A 13733-nucleotide genomic window follows, 5' to 3' on the forward strand; every position below is an offset into this window, starting at 1 on the left:
TAGTCGCCAATTTGGCGACTGTCATCAGTCGCCATTTATATCCATAATCGTATGAATAATTAGCTCAAAGAAGTTCTTCTCTATGTGCATCACATCCAAATTGTGTCTGATCAACATTGTTTTCCAGTAGGGAAGCTCCCAAAAAATACTTCTTTTAAACCAACCATTCTTTTTCTTTTTCAACTCTTTAAACTCTTCTTCAGTCCCATCTCGACAGTTGATGGCAAATCACATACAGCCTCGCATACCTCATCTCCTTGGAGTCGAACTGGAGCATTGTCACGCACCTCCTTACCTTTTAAGAAAGCTTTCTTGTTCCTTCTATGGATATGTCCATCCGGTAAGAAACATATATGGCAATCAAACCAACTAATCTTTTTGGAATTAGGAAGATAAAATGCTTTACTCCTATCCATGCAATAAGAGCATGCTTTTCGCCCAGCGGTTACCCATCCTGATAGCATACCATATGCGGGAAAATCATTTATAGTCCATAACAGTGAAGCTCTTAGTTGGAAATTTTGCTTCTTAAACACATTTTTTTACACCAACTTCCCACAATTGCTTCAGTTCTTCCACCAGCGGTTGTAAATAAACATCTAGATAATTTTTTGGGTTATCAGGACCGGGAATAAGTAAAGAGAGGAAAATAAATTGTGTTTTCAGACAAAGCCAATAAGGTAAGTTGACGGCGTGGTCATTACGGGCCAATACGAGTAAGATCTACCAAACTGACCAAAAGGGTCAAACCCATCCGTACACAAGCCAAGTCTCACATTGCGAGGTTCCTCGACAAAATCAGGATATAACCTATCGAAACGCTTCTACTCCTCTCCGTCACTCGGATGACACATCTTTCTTGGTTTACAAGGATTTTCTTTGTGCCATCTCATTTGGTTGGCAATATTTTTCGTGGCATACATTCTTTGAAGTCTTGGAGCTAAGGGAAAATAAATTAATATGTTTTATGATATTGGTTTCTTTCTCTTTCCACTCCTCTTATTACCCTTCTTCCCCTTCAAAACAATATTTCCCTCACTTGTCTCATATTTATCCCTTTGACATTTCTTACATTTATCAAGCAAAGCATCATCTTTCCAAAAAAAGCATACATCCTTTAGGACATGCATCAATCTTTTCATGTGGAAGCGGAAGACCTTTAACCACTTTCTTGGTATTATAGAAATTTCGGGTCATAACATTATTATCGGGTATAACATCCTCAACCAACGTAGCAGTATTATCAACAGCTTTAAATGGCATATTATACTCACATTTTAAAGTAACTATCCTGGATGCAACTTGTAACAATGTCATTCTGCTCCCCTCATATAAGGTTTTTCCGGAAGCACTTAGCATGTCAAAAAAGGCTTTTGCTTTTGGGTTTGGTAGTTTTTCATCAATCATTGGTACACGGTCGTCATTAATGAAAGCATTAGACTCAAAGGCATCAAGTACCATATCTCTATATGGGTTCTCATTTTGTTGGATTTGAGGCTGTTCGGGATAATATTTTTCTCCATGGGAGATCCAATTGTAGTAGTTTGGAAAAAAACCATTTGTAATAAGATGCTCTTCTACTTCAGTGTCAAATAAATATTTTAAGTTTTTACATTTTGTACAAGGACACCTAAGTTTATGTTGTTCCAAATCATATGAATCTTGACATCTAGCAAATTCAATAAATCCACGAACTCCCTTTACAAATCTAGCGATAGGACATTTCTTCTTATCTACTCTTTCTTCGTACATCCAGCTACGTTTAGATCTCTTCATTTTAATCTAGACAATATATAGCAAACTAACCATTTTAAATAATATTTAATTTCAACAAAAAATTCTAACTTTAAAATTATACTAACTTATCACATTATTGTACTTCAACAATAGTTATCTCCTCCTCCATATTATACTAACTTCAAGATTTTAATTGGGTCCTTATCACTCCAACCTAAACCCATCAATGTACGTTTCAAGTCACTAGCAAACACATATTTGTGATTTATTAATGAGAAAAACAATTCGGCAGCAATTCCCCTTAGTTCTCCAAATACAAAATGTGGAATAGATTTATATTCCACATATGTATTCAGAGAACATTAAAGGAATTGCCACCAAACTCTTTTCTCATTAATAAAATCACAACTATGTATTTACTACCTAAGTGACTTGAAATGTACAAAGACAGTCCCAAAATGGGGACTATCAAGAATTGCTCCTAATGAGTAATTCTTGAACGGCTACTAGGTCATTATTAAACAAGTTGTCAAAAATTTAAATAAAATTTAGAAAAATGCAATTTATACGTCATGCTCATTCTAACTTAATTTCGTCAATTATAAGGCAAATTTGTGTTATAACTAAAGTATGAAAAAAATTGACAATACTAACCTTATTCTAATCAACAACAAACTAAACTCTATTCCAAGATCATAATCAATAACATTGATAAACTACACTAAGGCCCTCTTTGGTAAACAACAGATTAATTTCAGCATAAGCAGATTGTAAAAGCAGATTATAAATAGCAGATTTTATCAGAAGGTTTGACTAGCGTATTATAATTAGCAGAATTAATTTGAGTGTTTAGTAATTGGCAGATTACGATTAGTAGATTGTTAGTTTTCTTTGTAAAATGGAGAAAAGTTTCCTATTTTACAATATGCTAACCAATATGCTGGGGTAAGCAAAGATATTGTAAAACAAAGCATATTCACCCCAAATATGTTGTTTCAATATGCTGTTTACCAAACACTAAATTTAGCATATTGATTGGTCAAACATGCTAAAACCCTTGAATATGCTAAAAATTGGCCAATATGTGTAGATACCTCGTTTCTGCACCTCTCGCAAACCACCCGGTGATGATTGGGCCGCATGTTTGGTACGCGGAACGATTTGTGACAGTTCGTAAGATTATCGTCAAGTGATTGCTCAAATATTAATGTCTACCTCTTAGTTGTCATCTACGTACCGACATCTTGTCGTTTGTGAGTAATTAGAGTACATTTGGAGTCCGGGCCTAAAACCGTCTCCATTTTTCGATGCTTAATTAAATCCCGAGTCGAATGTTCGGAATGTTCCGGATATTTCTATTCCATATTTCACAATTTTTATCTTTTGGTAAACAATTTCCCGTAATATTCACATAAGATATTAAGGAAAACCGAATTATTCCGTCCTACCATAACTTAAACACGGAAATCTTTCTTCCGCAGGAGAAAACCACTTGGGAACAGACGCAGCAGGTGCTACGCCTCTTCCAAGAGACGCGATGGGCTCGCTGCGCCTCTTCCCAGTCCTTTTCTGCGTAATTTTCGTATCTTTTTCATATATTTCCGAGATTCACTTCCAAAGAGTCTCCGAAACCCTAATTCCTTCACGTGATTAGTATAAATAGGAGCCTTCGCTCCTCATATCTCTCACGCGAGTGTCCGCCGTTCTCTTCTCCCTTTGCATTCTAGACCTTTGTTCTTACTTTTTGGCGTCTACGTGCTTGAACATTCGACCACGTAAGTTCGGATCCTTCTGAGTACCAGCCTCGTTTGCATGACCGACCAATTTGACCAACTCCACATCAATCAACTTAATTAATCTAATCGTTTTCCTCTTACGAGGGCACTTTCTTTGCATTCGCGTCGAGCATCACTAATCGATATCTTAGTCCTTCTCGTTTCGTCAACATGTAAGTCTGAGGGTGTATAATCTCTCTTTTATTTATTGTATTTTAATTATTGTATCATTATTGTAAGGTTTATGTCGAAAATACCTCTTAAAACTGATTTCTAAAACTGTCTTTAAAACCTCTTTTTACGGATTTCCATTAGATAACCGTCGAGAAAGGACGCAGCAACTGCTGTGCCTCTTCGAAGGAGCGCAGTATCTGCTGCGCCTCTTCGTGAGGGCCGCCGCATTCCTCGCTTCCTTTCTTCTTCGTTCATCCTCTGTAATTCGTTCAATTGTTATTTGTTTTCGTTTGTTTGTTAACTCTTCGACTCAATAGTTTAATAATTTCGCATGTATATCATTAATCAGCATCATTATTTCGTATAATTCATTGTTAAACCCGACTTAAATCCCTTATAACCAATATTTGTGGGTTTTCGTCATTAAACTCAATTCGGGTTTTAGAAGTTCGATTCAATCAATATTGAGTCTCTGGAATTCGTCGTTGACATATTTACACTTGTTATTCATCGTTTGTTCATCACGTTCGTCATTAATTTGTCATTAATTCGTTATGTTTAGTCTATTTCATTCACTCATGTCACTAATCAATCATTCTTTCGTGTAAATTAATTAGTTAATTCCGTCTCATCCATGTTCTATTGTTTTATGACCCCTTAATCATATGTAAATAACCTATTAATCACTTTCATCCGAGTAAATAATTTAATCGATCATTAAATTTACCAATTGATATTAACAACACGCAATTCCGGCTTCACAGCCAGAATTCAGGTCAGGAACAGACGCAGCGTCTGCTGCGCCTATTCTAAAGGACGCAGCTCTGCTGCGCCTGTTCCGGGCTGAATTCTGTCCCTGAACTCCGTTGTTGCTTGACCTAGTTTAATTAGCTTACGTTTAATTAACTATTATCCGTATTATCGCCTTCTGTTTTATTCGTTAATTTACTCTTTTATTCGTTTTCTCAAATTATCCGTTTTAAAGGTATTTTCGACATAAATCGCCTATCTCAATGTAATTATTGTAATTTTTTCTTATTGTAGTTTTGTTGTATTTATCATATTTCTTGTACCATTTGTATGTTTTCTCATGTAATTGAACATTAAATCCTACTTCGACCCAATTGTATGCTAATTAATTGTTCACCGACTTAGTTAATTTTTCATATGCTAGGATCAAAACTTGGATGTTGCATTGCATGCATATAACCGACGATATATCAAGTACGAATAACTTCCCTAATCATTAGTAGAGGCCGCTATCGAGGCGGGCGGGATTAGGTGTTCGATCAAAAGAGCTTCCTAATACGTACCCTCACCCCTTACTCCAGATATCTGTGAACACCCATGTTCATTGGCATCCACGAGAGTTATTCTAGACATAGAATGCTAAGGGTAACGATTTCTTAGTGTTCATGTCTTTACTTTGTGTCTAGACATGACACGAGGTATTCGAACGGTTCCAATTTCCCATAAAAATTGGTGGCGACTCCATACAAAAATGCAAACGCTTGTTCCTCTATCCTCCCAAGCGCCCCCGTGGGCCCCCGCTGTCCACAGTTTTTGGCGACTCTGCTGGGGGTATTAGACTTACGTGTAGCTAAGGGTGAAACTTGAACAAAGTTAGGGAATAGTTTGTATAAGACAATTGTCGGTTTTCATAACTCGGTCTTCCTAGACCGTTTTATTCGGCCTTCCTAGGCCCAACCCAACCCATTCGACCAATCGTCCCGTCTAAACGGTCCTAATTCTTATTTGGGCCTAAGGATGGATAGCGATTGACGTCATCCATACCATGGTACTTACTCTTGTTTGTATCAAGGGCCTTCACTACTTGAGGAAATGGACTAGGAATCGGCCTTACTCTTGTTTGGTACGAGCCTCTCCACAGACTTCGGGTTTGATGGTTCGGTATGGCAACCCACCCTTTAAACCAAAACCCTTTTAAATGCACTCAGCATCCCGTTATAATGCTTGTATAAATGTTTGTACCTTACGTGATCACCATTTCTAAACAAAACCATGACGATTTTTTCAAAAAATCAAAACCCTTTTCTTAACCAAAATTTTGAAATAGGCCTTCAATTAGCGCAAAATCCAGTCAAAACTCTGTCCGTTTTTCGTGTCAAAATTCGGGTCACAAAGCCCATTTCAAAACCTCACTTTGAGTCCACTCCTACAACTACACTATAGTTGACTAGGACACACATTTTCAAAAACCTTGTCTTTCTTCAAAGCTCACTCAATACAAGTGGCACACACCCACTTCACGAGTCAAAACATTTCTTCTTTTAGCGAGTGTGTTAGAATGGTCGATCGTGTTTTGATTCGTCGCCGATCTCTTATCCAGTTTTCAAGATGCCTGGATCCAGCGAAACAAACCTCCGCCAACTTCAAGATGGTAATGATCGAATTCTAGCTGCGCTAGCCCAAATGCAAGTTACCCAAGACCAAGTCTATGACCGCCTTGAGCTCATCGAGGGCCGTATCTATGCCGTAGAGGGAAGGTTGCCTCCTCATGAAAATGAAGTACTAGGTGACTCTGATAATGAATCCAAGGATGAAAACCCTCTCATAGGGATGACTGTAGCTGAGAAAAGACTCCAATACTTAGAGGAGCAATTGATGTACCTTAAGGGGGATGACATTTATAGGGAGAACAATCGCAAGTATGAGGCCGTCAATTCCAAATTGCCAACTAATTTCAATATGACGGATATCCCTAAATTCAAGGGACACGAGAACCCTTTGAACCACATCCGTGCCTTCAAGGATTACATGTCTATCAAAGGCATCAAACCCGAGATGTTCTTAAAGATCTTTCCTTCATCTCTTGACACCATCCCGAAGCAAAGGTTTTACTCCTTAGATCACAAGAAGGTCGCTACTTGGGAAGATGCCGCAATCGAGTTTTCTAAACAATATGCGGATAATGCCGAGATCCAAGTAAACATACGTACTCTAGAGGTTCTTACCCAAAATGACAAAGAAGGATTCACCGACTTCCTAAGTAGGTGGAGGAAGACTAGTACCCAATTAGTTGAACGCCCGGATGAGGCTACTCTTGTAGAGAAGTTTGTGGACAATCTCAAACCCATCTATGCCAATCATTTGAGGTACCAAAACATTAAAACTTTTAAGGACTTAACCGTACTAGGGACAAGAATTGAAGATGACATCCGTAAAGGACTCTTGTCCAAAATGGTAGGTCGAGGATATCAAGGTTCAACAAGTCGTTCATACGGCTCTACTAGCAAGACCGATGAAGTTAACCTTCTCGAGCCATCCAAGAAAAGTACCCCACCAAGGAAATTCACAAATCTTGGGGACACTTACTCCAACGCTCTAAAAAGGTTAATGAAGCAAGGTAAACTCCAACCCATTGGGCCTACTCCCGAACCCGAAAGGAAATCCAAATTCTGGGACGAGAACTCGTACTGTGAATACCATAGGGGCAAGGGGCATGACACAGAAAAATGCTACAAGTTGAAAAACGTGCTTCAAGACATGATTGAAGATGGTCGATTGCCAATACCACCGGGAGGTAAACCCAACAACACTCAGAATCCTCTTGGAGTTCTAGTGATTACAAGTGATGAATCTACCTTAGATTGCTCACACCTTATTTCTCCAATCGAAAATGAAATCTATGCAATCGAGAATGAAGAGTTCTACTCTACTATCTCCCCTACCATTTTCGACTTCATCATATGGGCAAGGAGTGTAGATGGGCAAGTTTGGGAATTATAAAACATGGTGACAACTTTACGCGATCCCAACGCACAACACCCAAAGAACATGTGCCACTAATCTTCTCTCAAAATGCTACTATGCAAGAAGTAGTCACCGTGGTTGATAAACTAGTTGACCAAATCATACGGCTGGAAGATGAAATCATGAGAATGAGAGAGCTAACTGCAATCAATGGAGTTTGGGCCGACGATGATGAAGACGAGTATCTCATTGAAAACTCCCTAGTCAAAGAAATAGTCCAAAATGGTAAAGACCAAGATTTAGACCACCTAACTCGCTCGGGTCGTCCATATCAAAGCACTACTCAAAACGGTCCAACCAACGTTGTCGCACCAAATAACGAAGAGGACTCCACTGACCATTTGCTCAAGCAATTACAGAAGACGATGGCTGATCTTTCAGTCTGGCAATTAGTAGCAAGCTCATTCCCACATTGCCAAGCTTTACTGTAAGCTTTGGCCAAACTAAATGTAGCACATAACTCGACACCCGAAGACGTAGTCAACTTGGTCTTCCAAGAATCACCAAAGCTAAGTAATCCTATTACTTTCTCAGACGAAGATTTGCCACCTTTTGGCTCCAGTCACAATTTAGCTCTTTACATCACTGTCATTTGTCTAAAGAAGAACGTGCCAATGACCTTGGTAGATGATGGCTCCGCGGTCAACGTCATACCCCTCAAAACGGCATACAAGTTAGGCATGAAAGAGTCGGATTGGACCCCTACCAATCAAGGTGTGCGTGCATATGATGGTACATGACGAAAGGTGGTAGGACTTGTTAACCTAACCATAGCCACAGGGCCAATTGAACAAAACGTTAACTTCCAAATAGTGGACATTGAAGCTTCATTCAACATACTTCTGGGAAGGCCGTGGATTCACGCTTCCAAAGCGGTAACATCCACCCTTCATCAAAAGATCAAGATCCCACTAAATGGCAAAGTAGTGACGATCACTTCGTCACCCATCAAGGCAATAATCGAAAAACAGTCGAACAATCAAGTCCTTTCAGATCCCGTATATGAACTTGGAGGCTTCCAAAGTGTAAGCGTCATAGAAAGTGAGTTGGCACCCTTATACTATGATCCCTACTCCAACTTGGTGGTCAACCACATGCTCAAAACCCAAGGATACTTCCCTGGAATGCCTTTAAACCCTACCCGAAGAAACACCTTCGCACCATACAAGGAAGGCAACTCAAAGAGGATACCACTTGGACTCGGGGTACAAACCCACTAAAGAAGAGGTTCTCGAAATGCTTGCCCAAGTCCAAAACCGCAAGCATGTAGGAGTCCAAATGAGACCCTATCTCCCTACTTTAAATGGGTACTTTGTTCAAGAAGGAAGTCTAGAACTCTTTCACGGATTTCCCGAGCCTTGGCATTATCTCGAGAGGAAGCTAGCCGTGATCGAGATCTTTCACGATTGCTACTTTATCCCTCCAGAAACGGTTCCTACCGTCAAAACCCGTCAAGCACCTTGCTTAGACGAACAGGCCATTAGCCTATTGTTTGGAGAAGATCGATTTGTCGGGCGCGCAGATGAGATCATTACCATGATACTTCAAGACGATCGCTTCAACCCCACCGCGTTAATCACGAAACCAACGCAAAGACGGCGAGAAAGGATGGAGAAAATCAATCAAGTGGACCAACAATCAAGGAAGACTCTTCAAGCTCACCACTGGAGAAGGAGAGATGTTCAAAGGAGAACCAGAAGACGATGAGTTCGAGTCGGAGTCGGAGTCTAGAGAAGTCATTAGAGAGTCTCCTCATGTCATCATCCCTACTCCCTTTGTTTCTCCTAGCTTACCCTCGAGTAGTCACAGTAGTGCGGAAAATGCCCCAACCACTGTCCCTTTGCCGCCACTGACCATGGATCAGTTGGCTTCTTTGTTTCAACTCTACTCAAATTTTAATATGAATAAATCAGGTTCTGCTTACTCTTTGTGTTATCTTGAGTGCATTGCATTTACGATGATACGGGGATGACCAAGACCCAGACTCGATCGAAATACCTCCCTACATAGCCAAAGAAATACTACAGGAAGGGGAAGGGGGACCAGTAATAGAAGACACCGAACCCATCAATGTAGGAACCGAACTAGAACCCCAAGAACTTAGGATAGGGACTACCTTGAGCTCTACCGAAAGGGCCGATTTCATAAACCTCCTAAACGAATTCAAAGACGTTTTCGCTTGGTCCTACAAAGACATGCCAGGGATCGACAGGGATATCGCTGAACATAGAATTCCGATTAAGCCAGGTTTCAAACCTGTGAAACAGAAGCTTTGATGAATGAGAACAGAATGGGCTCTCAAGATTAAAGAAGAAGTTGACAAACAATTCAAAGCCGGGTTCATCAAAGTTTCCGAGTATTCTGACTGGGTAGCCAACATAGTACCTGTACCCAAAAAGGATGGGAGAATCCGTGTTTGTGTTGACTTTAGGGACTTAAACAAAGCCAGTCCAAAAGATGACTTCCCTCTACCTCACATCGACATATTAGTGGACAACACTGCTGACCACGCGTTACTATCCTTCATGGATGGATATGCAGGTTATAATCAAATCAAAATGGCATGGAAGATATGCATAAGACCGCCTTTGTCACCCAATGGGGAACCTATTGTTATACGGTCATGCCGTTTGGATTGATCAACGCCGAAGCTACATATCAACGCACCGCAACTACACTCTTACATGACATGATGCACAAATAAGTTGAGGTATACGTAGATGACATGATTATCAAATCCAAGGAAAGAGAGGGGCATATTACGAACCTTCGCAAGTTCTTCGCAAGGCTACGAAAGTACAACATGAGGCTCAATCCTCAGAAATGCACATTCGGGGTAACATCTGGCAAACTCCTGGGATACGCCGTTAGTCAAAGAGGCATAGAAATAGATCCTTCCAAAATCAAAGCTCTGATCGAAATGCCACGACCTCAAACAGAAAAAGAAGTCAGAGGATTCCTGGGAAAAGTGCAGTATATAAGTCGATTCATATCGAAACTTACAATGATTTGTGAGCCTATCTTCAAGAAACTCAAGAAAACATACCACACCATGTGGGACGACGATTGTCAGAGGGCGTTTGACCGAATCAAAGAGATATTGGCTAAACCACCAGTGCTCATGCCGCCACAACGAGATCAACCTCTTGGTTTATATCTCACAGTAACCGAAACGGCCATGGGTGCCATGCTGGCTCAAACAATAGGAAGTGAAGAAAGGGCTATCTACTACCTTAGTAAGAAGTTCCTGGAGTACGAGTGCAAATATTCACAACTCGAAAAGACATGCCTCGCTCTTGTCTGGGCAACGAAGAAGCTACGCCATTTCATGCTTAGCTACTCTGTCAAAATATACTCCAAAATGGATCCAGTCAAATACCTCTTCGAGAAACCCGTCCTCAACGGACGCCTAGCAAGATGGACTCTAATGCTCTCAGAATTCGACCTCAAATACGTGCCAATGAAAGTTATTAAAGGGCGCGCCGTCGCCGAGTTCTTCGTAGAAAATCCCATCAATGACGCACAAACGATAGACACTTGGTCATTTCCAGACGAGGATATACTCCAAACTGATGTAGATTCCTGGGACCTTTACTTTGATGGAGCATCAAACTTGAGAGGATTTGGAATAGGAGTGTTGCTCATTTCTCTTGAAGGCGAGCATACACCAATTGCTGTCAAACTCGACTTCGAGGTGACAAACAACGCTGCAGAATACGAAGCTTGTCTCATTGGACTACAAGCGGCAGTGAGCTTAGGCATTAAAAACCTCCGAGTACATGGAGATTCATCACTGATCATCAACCAAGTTACAGGATCTTGGAAAATTCGAAGCAAAAGCCTCGCACCTTATCAGGCTAGAATAGACCAAGTGGCTCAATTCTTTGATCACGTAACCTACCTACACCTACCTCGGGAAGAAAATCAATTTGCAGACGCTCTTGCGAAACTTGCATCTTTGATTAATATGCCGGATCACATGGTGGAAATGCCTTTGTGCATCGAACGACGATCAGAGCCAGCTTATGTCCACCAAATCACCGATGAAGAAGAGATCACGCAGGAACCCTGGTTCCAAGCAATCCTGAATTTCAAGCTCAATGGTACCTATCCACCCGATATGGACAAGAGGGAACAACGTGATATACGCCTGCTCGCTTCCCAATACGTTCTCATATAAGGAGAGTTATATAAAAGAACACTTCTTGGTGTAATCCTACGTTGCCTTGATCATTCACAGGCGCGAAAGGTGATGGAAGAAGTCCACGACGGAGAATGCGGTCCTCCCATGAGTGGGCTCATGATGGCAAAGAAAATCACACGTTTGGGGTATTATTGGACCACAATGGAATCCGATTGCATCAAATATGTAAGACATTGCCACAATTGCCAAATCTTCGGGAATGTACAACATGTCCCTCCTTCATTGCTCTATACAATGACGTCTCCCTGGCCATTTTCTGCTTGGGGAATTGACATAATCGGGAAGATAACCCCGGCCGGAACAGGAGGTCACTGTTTCATTCTAGTAGCAATTGACTATTTCACCAAATGGGTAGAAGCGGCTTCCTACACTAGTCTTACAGCTAAAAATGTGGCAAAGTTCATACAAAACAACATCATCTATCGATATGGTTGCCCACATGAGATCATTAGCGATAACGGATCACATTTCCAGGCTGAGACCGAGCAATTGCTAGCCAAATACAAGATTAGGCATCACCACTCCTCGCCCTATAGACCACAGACTAACGGCGCGGTAGAAGCGGCAAACAAGAATGTTGTCACGATTCTCAAGAAAATGATTGACAACTATAGAGATTGGCCAAGCAAGATACCCTTTGCTTTGTGGGGGTATCGTACATCTGTTAGGACGCCCACTGGGGCTACTCCTTTCTATTTGACCTACGGCATGGAAGCTGTACAACCAGTCGAGCTAGAGATACCATCCTTGCGTATTTTACTAGAAAGTTAAATCCCGGAAGCCGATTGGAAGAGGGATAGATATGAAGAACTCATCCTCCTGGATGAACGTAGGTTACGCGCCTTGCATAATGTCCAAACATATCAAACACGTATCAAACGAGCTTTCAACAAAAGGGTTAGGCCAAGAAACATCAAAGAAGGAGACTTAGTGCTCAAATCGGTTAGAGCTCTTCTACCTGTTGACCCACGGGGAAAATTCAAACCTAATTGGGCCGGACCATTTCTAGTCAAATCCATACTCCCAGGGGGTGCGGTTAGAATCACAGACCTAGATGGGAATGAGTTTTCGAACCCAACAAACCTTGACCAACTAAAACGATACTATGCCTAGGATAGAAACAACAATGCGCCTCGCGTAACCCCACGTGTCGCTCTTGTGGCACTAAATAAACGGCCCCTGGCCAAGCTGAAATAAGCTAATGTCACTGTGCTCTTGCATTTTGACAAATTTGTCATCCTCGTATCATCAAATAAACTAAATTTGCACCTTCGGAGTAAGCAAACAGCTCATGCTTATTTTCTAAGCTCATTACAAGCTCTTGCGTAGAACAATTATTCTTTTACATTTACTCGAACTACGCGCAAGGGTTTGATTTCATTTTTTTAAGTGAATACGTAGGCAATCCTTCACAGGATTCAACCCGTTATATCTAAAATGTAAATAGAAGGACATTTGCATTGCATTTGGAATTCGACAAGAATAATAAATAGAAAATCACAACGGTTTCATAACCATTTAACCTTTTTATTATTATTATTTCATCCATTTTCTAATAATAATAGTACGCTACATAATAAAAATAGAATAGGCTAGGATTCTAAAAACCCCACCTTTTTATTACAACAATAATAATAATAATCAAACAATAAGTAAAGACTCGGGCTATTCCTCCATCTTCCCCTTGCCCTTGTCATTCTTGTCATATTTCTTGTCACGACCTCGAGCCGGACGCTCTTGTGCCACTTCAGACCTAATTACCAACGGTCTTTCTCGAGGCCTAGACTTTCCATTATTGCTAATCACCATTTCCGCGACAGGAGTAGTCTTTGGTTTCTTCGAAGGATGAACGACTTGAAACCCGGCTTCTTCTTCTCCTTCTGTCAGATGCTTCTCTTTCTCTTTCTCTACCTCGCGCACCTTGTAGTCAACGGGCTCGCGCTTCCTCAATCTCTCGCGCTCTTCCAGAGTAGTATCCTTTCTCCATCGTAGATAAGAATCCGACACCCACAAGGCATTAGCGGAGAAATTCAAGAACCACGTGTTTCTTTGGGCCCATTTAATGGCCC

Source organism: Silene latifolia, chromosome 3 (genome assembly GCF_048544455.1).
Source record: "Silene latifolia isolate original U9 population chromosome 3, ASM4854445v1, whole genome shotgun sequence".
Taxonomy (NCBI): domain Eukaryota; kingdom Viridiplantae; phylum Streptophyta; class Magnoliopsida; order Caryophyllales; family Caryophyllaceae; genus Silene; species Silene latifolia.